We start from the raw sequence: 7,673 nt of genomic DNA, 5'->3' as shown, positions 1-7,673 counted from the left end.
CGTACGACGTCGCGCGACGGCACGTTACGTACGGTACGTGGTCGGTTACGGTAGGTAGAAAGGAAACGTAGACGATAACTATATATATATATATATATATATATATATATATATCAGTATGTGGTTATATCTGACGGAATGGACGTGTACTTTAACTACCATTGGTAGACAGTATATAATCCCTAATGAATCCCTATATCATACGTGATTGCAGCCAAGACGCACATTACTTGTAAACTAAACGGTGTGTGTCCTCGAGAATGATAACAATTAACGCAATATATAATATTATATAATATATATAATGTCTATGTATCGATATACATATCGATGTATAATATCGATATATAATATATATGTAAACGGTTTAATGAAAAGTAATCATCACCAGAACATATGAACAGTGACCGAGCCTATGCATACTCAACAATTCCAGTGTATAATTGTAACAAAATAGATGGCATGCCGTATCTAGCCATAACCATCGTGAAAATTCAACGCCTAGACGAGACAGCTATGGCTAAGCAAGTAACCGGCATCTGCAAGAGTATAGGGGCACTGACTGTATACGTAGCACCAGAAAACCTAGTACGACAGAGGCGACCCGCCGCGAGTGTGCTCGATTTGTTGTGTTGCTCGTTTCGCAAACCAAGAATATTCATGTACTGCTAGTGTTCCCTAAATGCCTTGTGAACTTAAATGGGAACCGTTGTAAAACAGGAGAACCACGTTAAGACTTTCCATGGTACACAAATCACGGAAGAATCTCAGTGACTTCAATGCCAAACACTTCAAACAAATCAACAGATCAAACAGAATAACACAGGGTTCAGCCTTCTACCACTATCCGGAAGAATCGATGTTTACAAATACTTTTATCAAATGCAATTACTGACTGGAATAAACCTCACCGAGGACATATTCAATTCGTCCATATTCGACATATTCATTTAATTCAATTCGTTTTCTTCGAAAAGTTGAGTTTTTTCGTACAAGACCATATGACATAATACAAATATATATACATAGAAATGACAATATAACGCATAATTTGTAAATTTACATTTGTGACCTTTGAACCTATTTCAAAGACTTTAGATTTATACATTTGACCCAGTTATTACTGCATTTTTATGTAACTTGGTGTGATGCCGATGGCTTTACTAAGAATATATTGACTCTGATTCTGAGTGTGACAACCAACACTGAACCGTTATCGAATCACGTCTGCTAACACATGGTTCATACAGGACAAAAAATTTTCCCAAGGACTTTTCAAGGACTTTCAAGGACATTTTATCGGAAATTCAAGGACATTTTATTAGACATTTTATCGGTATTCATACACAGAACAAAACATACCTGGATTAATTTAATAACCCCATTCTTAATCACTGCATGTCACCTCTAAAACTTACCTGGATCACATTAATAAACCCTTCTAAACACTGTCACTTCTACAACATACCTTGATTTACGGACTGATTTTACTGACTTACTGTTATTGTGATCATCATTTAACTGTCTATCGTGTTTTTATATTTTATTATTATTTTATTAGCTTTTTAAGCTCATAAAATTCAAGGACATTTTCATGAAATTCAAGCGCTTTTCAAGCACAAAATCAACATTTACTAAATTCAAGTACTTTCCGAGACAGATCGTTGTTGTTCGAACAGGAAGCCAGAGCTTATCTACAGTCGAGTCGTGCAGGTTAAGGTCAGAGTATTGTGAGTGACGAAGCGTATACACGTATATATTTGAGACGCAGGATAAAACGTCACGTAACAAGTCAGAATGTGTGGTTTGAGGTTTTCCTCGTGTGGTACATGTGCAATGAACACTTGCTTTAAGCAGGCAGACGACTGAACTATTAAATGGGATTGACATCGATGCCCTCGTATCGCCACAGTGTCGGGTAACCAGGTCGGCATGGTCGGCTCGCAGCAGGAGCAAGATGACCTGCTGAAGATATACAGCGAGCCAACACTAGCCGATGTCGCGTTTCAAACATGGCCGAAGCATTCAAAGCACGCGGTGCACCGCACTCGGTGGCAAGAACGCTCGATGCTAGTAGATGTCTTGGTGAAGCTACGCTCCTGTGAAAACAGACGGAAAGCGCTATTCGAGACACGGACGACGCTGGAGCACGCATTAGATGTGGCAAATGAACATGCGCTGTGAGATTCAGCCCAGGTCGCACCACCAGAGAGAAAGGCAATGACGCAGAAGGTGGAATCTTCCGATCGCGTTCCCTTTTTGCAGCGAATGAATCTATTCTTCTCACTCGCCCTTAACACAAAGTAGGACGTGCATTGTAAGAGCTGTGAACAAATGGCGATTGAAAAGGTATGATGGATATGCAGTAGCAAACCTGTACAGAATGAGTTGTAGATCAGTTAATAGAAGGACTGCGATAGTAGCTGCACCAAATCATCAGGAGGTCGCCCACCGGACTGGAATCTGAGAATGCTGTCGGCCCTCATGGGTGGCTGAGTCCGAGGATGATGTCGCCCCTGGGCTGGAATCTGGCGGAAGAGGTCGTTTTATCTCACAGGCTGAGGTCGGCGAGGATGATGTCCGCCGCAAGGGCTGAATCTGGGAAGAGTCGCCCTGGGCTGGAGTCCGCAGAATAGATGTCGGCCCACAGGCTGGATCTGAAGAAAGATGTCGCCCCACAGTGCTGGAATTGAGGAAGAGGTCGCCAATGCTGAAGTCCGAGAATGATGGTGCCCGAAGAGGGCTGGAATCTGAGAATGCTGTCCGGCCCACGAGGGGCTGGAGTCCGCGAAATGATGTCGCCAAGGGCTGGAATCTGAGGAAGAGGTTCGGCTTATGGGCCTGGAGTCTGACGAATGAATGTTCGCCACAGCTGGAATCTAAGGAAGAGGTTGCCAATGGGTTGGACTACGAAGAAAAGGTTGCCCTAGCTGCACTCCAAGAAAAAGGTCACCCCTGCCTAGAGAAAGACCACTCATGGACTGGTCTCCAAAGAAGGTCACGCATAGACTGGACTCCGAGGAAGGTCACTCATGTACTGCACTCCAAGGAAGGTCACTCATGGACTGGACTCCAAAGAAGGTCACTCATGGACTGGACTCCAAAGAAGGTGCAGCTCATCGGACTGGAACTTGCAAAGAAGATCACTCATGTAGCTGCACTCTGAGAAAAAAGAATCACTCCATGTACTGCGCACTCTGAGAAGTAAGATCATTCATGGTAACTGGCACTCTGAGAAAGAATGGTCATTCATGGAGCTGGACTCCCAAAGAAGGTCACTGCATGAACTTGCGAACTTAAAAGATCAGCTCATGTACTGCACTGCTGAGAAGAAGATCACTCATGTACTGCACTCTGAGAAAGAAGATCACTCATGTACTGCACTCTGAGAAAGAAGGTCACTCATGGACTGGACTCCAAAGAGGTCACTCAGGATGGACTTCAAAGAAGATCACTCTGTACTGCACTCTGAGAAAGAAGATCACTCATGTACTGCACTCTGAGAAAGAAGATGCACTCCATGGTACTGGCACTCTATAGAAAGAGGTCAACTCAATGGCACTGGACTTCTCAAGAAGGATCACTCTAATGTAATGCAGCTCTGAGAAGAAGATCACTCATGTACTGCACTCGGCAAAGAAGGTCACCATAGACTGGACTCGCGAAGAAGGCTCACTGCAAGCGAGACTGGACTCGCGAGGAAGGTCACTCATGTACTGCAACCTCCGAGGAAGGTCACTCATGAGACTGGACTTCAAAAGAAGATCATCATGGTACTGCACTCTGAGAAACGAAGATCACTCATGTACTGCACACTCTGAGATAAGTAAAGATCACTCATGTACTGCACTCTGAGAAAAAAGGTCACTCATGGACTGGACTCCAAAGAAGGTCAGTCATGGACTGGACTTCAAAGAAGATCACTCATGTACTGCACTCTGAGAAAGAAGATCCAATCATGGACGCCACTCGTGATGAAAGAAGAATCACTCATGTACTGCACTCTGTAGAAGAAGGTCAATGCATGGAACTGGACTGCGCAAAAAGAGTCAACTCTCCAGGCTGAGCTCCAAAGAAGGTCACTGCAATGGACTGGACTCAAGACAGATCACTGCAGTACTGCAATCTGAGAAAGAAAGATCACTCATGGACTGCACTCTGAGAAAGAAGACTCACTATGTATGCACTCTGAGAAAGAAGGTCACTCATGGACTGGACTTCAAAGAAGATCACTCATGTACTGCACTCTGAGAAAGAAGATCACTCATGTACTGCACTCTGAGAAAGAAGATCACTCATGTACTGCACTCTGAGAAAAGTCACTCATGACTGGACTCCAAGAAGGGTCGAGTATGGACTGGACTACAAAGAAGATCACTCAATGTACTGCACTCTGGAGAAAGCAAGATTCACTCATGGACTGCACTCTGAGAAAGAAGATCACTCATGTACTGCACTCTGAGAAAGAAGGTCACTCATGGACTGGACACCAAAGAAGGTCACTCATGGACTGGACTCCAAAGAAGGTCACTCATGGACTGGACTTCAAAGAAGATCACTCATGTACTGCACTCTGAGAAAGAAGATCACTCATGGACTGCACTCTGTAAAAGAAGTCATCATGGTACTGCACTCTGAGAAAGAAGGTCACTCATGGACCTGGACCTTCACAGAGATCACTCATGTGACTGCACTCTGAGAAAGAAGATCACTCAGTTCACTCTATTACGCTAAAAGACTCACTCATGTACTGCACTCTGAGAAAGAAGGTCACTCATGGACTGGACTTCAAAGAAGATCACTCATGTAATGCACTCTGAGAAAGAAGATCACTCATGTACTGCACTCTTGAGAAGACAGATCACTCCATGTACTGCACTCCTGAGAAAGAAGGTCACGTCATCGGATGACTCCAAAGAAGGTCACTCTGGACTGGACCCAAAGAAGGTCACTCATGGACTGGACTTCAAAGAAGATCACTCATGTACTGCACTCTGAGAAAGAAGATCACTCATGGACTGCACTCTGAGAAAGAAGATGCCACTCATGTACTGCACTCTGAGAAAGAAGGTCACTCATGGACTGGACTTTCAAAGAAGATCACTCATGTAATGCACTCTGAGAAAGAAGATCACTCATGTACTGCATCTGAGAAAGAAGATCAACTCCATGTATCTGCAACTTCTGAGAAAGAAAGGTCACTCATAGACTGGACTCCGCCAAGAAAGGTCAGTCATGGACTGGACTTCAAAGAAGAAATCACTCATGTACTGCACTCTGAGAAAGAATGATCAACTCGATCGGACTGCACTCTGAGAAAGAAGATCAGCTCATGGTACTGCAACTCTGAGAAAGAAGGTCACTCATGGACTGGAGCACGCAAAGAAGGTCATGCATGACTGGACTCCAAAGAAGGTCACATGGACGTGGACCTTGCAAAGAAAGATCTACTCATCGTACTGCACTCTTGAGAAAGAAGATCACTCCATGGACTGGCACTCTGTAAAAGAAGATCCTCAATGTACTGGCACTCCTGTAGAAAGAGGTCACTCATGGACTGGGGGGGGGGGGGGGAACTTCAAAGAAGATCAGCTCATGTACTTGCATTCTGAGAAAAGAAGATGCATTCATGTACTGCACTCCTGAGAAAGAAGATCACTCATGTACTGCACTCTGAGAAAGAAGGTCACTCATGGACTGGACTTCAAGAAGATCACTCATGTAATGCACTGCTGCGAAGAAGATCTAGCTCATGTACTGCACTCTGAGAAAGAGATCACTGGCATGTACTGCATCTCTGAGAAAGAAGATCACTCATGGACTGCACTCTGAGAAAGAAGATCACTCATGTACTGCACTCTGAGAAAGAAGATCACTCATGGACTGCACTCTGAGAAAGAAGTTGCTCCTGGAATAGATTCTGGAGGAGGATACTAGTGGCTGGACTCCTAGAGGGAAGTCGATGAAATGAGAGATATGGCTGTTCAGCACTAAGAAGGCTGGCACCATGTAGATAGATTGCACCCCATGATCTGCCTCGTGTAACAGAGCCAACTGTTGAAATAGCTACACTCTTCTCACTCTTCCAGATAGAGTAAACACGTTTCGTATAATTATCCAGACCATCCTTATGACATTACTGGACATTAAAGTTGGGACCACTGCGCTAAAATGGAGTATCACGCCTAAACGTTTACTTTCTAGAATTGTTTCTGTGACTATGTATATAGCAGCACGCTCATCGCTAAACTTCCCTCTCTTCGCGAACTTTGATTTAGACCTTCCTTGTAACTGTTTGTATCACTGCTGATCACCAAATAAATCTTCAATGCAAGAAGCATGCCTATCTTGGAGCTGCAGTACTTCAAGATTCTCAACACCAACATCACGCAATGATCGGGAGTTGCATGGGAGAAAGGTGGCCATGGCTGCCCGTAAGTTGGGCAGCAGGTTTTGGAGTGTGTGGGGCAGATATTTGAAAATTTTTGTGGTAAAGCGCACGCAAATTGCATATATGATGTTTAAGGGCTAGACTGAAATGATTTCACATATAGTGGAAGACTGAATTTCTTTCCATAACGCCCATAATATTGGAAATACAAAACATGCCACTGCACGGATTCTAAATATATCTAATTACTCTGTTCTAATGCTCGTAAATATTTAAGCATAAAACATGAATAAAGTGTCTTTTTATTAGTTCTTTGAACCTTGCAGAAATCTAATGTCTGGATGTAAATTGTTTAGTGATAAAAGTTGGCATATATTTTAGGATTATGGCACAGGTTTAATACACCAATTTGCTACATTGTAGCCTCGTCGCACGACACGTTTTGCTGGTCAACTGTTTTCGGCGTCGTCAAAGATCCAAAGTCCTATGCTGATGTGATCTGCTTGAGACTGCCTTGCGCCAACCAGCAAGAAGACGGCCACTGAAGCTACATTATTGCTGCATTGCAAGGGATATCCAGCATGACATAGGCGGACATGCAGACAGCAGATGATGGACAAATATTCCAAGTGGCATGGCAATTGTGAAGCCTCAAATCTCGGATGCGTCCGCTTTTAGTATAAGTAGTATTAGTAGGTTAATGCCAAGATTCGAAGATGGTCACCGTGTGGATTCCTAAATATTCTATAATTTGTGCCTATATTTTGTATATATTTAATATCAGAATAGAAGAGGAGCGCTTTATGGCGCCCACTGCCATTGTTGAAGAGATGCTGCCTATGAGCAAGGAAGATATGGCTGGCCATTTCAGAAGAATGAATGTGTGCTGGCACAGGAGAATTTTACCACGAAGCGAAAGACCGGGCATGGTGAAATGGCAGGAGAGGCATATATAGGGAGATGATAGTTCCTCTCCGTTGACATATCTCGGACCTTTGACCCTTGACGCCCCAAATTGGTATCCTGAGTCTTTTCAGCGACCCCCCTACGTCTTAAGATTATCGTGAAACCGTACGTTCAAGCGGTTAATATTTTTGTGCCAACTGTTGACCGGGACGCGCACGGACACACGGACGGACGGACGCTAATGCGATTCTACAAGCTGCATCTGACTTCGTCAGATGAGCTAATAAACACAACCTCAAACAAATATCATACTATGCTAATAAAGTTTATCTCAGTTAGATCCAAATTAAGTTAAAAATAACTTACACTGACGAAA

The sequence above is a fragment of the Priapulus caudatus genome, unplaced genomic scaffold (assembly GCF_000485595.1).
Source record: "Priapulus caudatus unplaced genomic scaffold, Priapulus_caudatus-5.0.1 Scaffold191, whole genome shotgun sequence".
NCBI lineage: Eukaryota > Metazoa > Priapulida > Priapulimorpha > Priapulimorphida > Priapulidae > Priapulus > Priapulus caudatus.
This window is presented reverse-complemented; position numbering follows the sequence as displayed.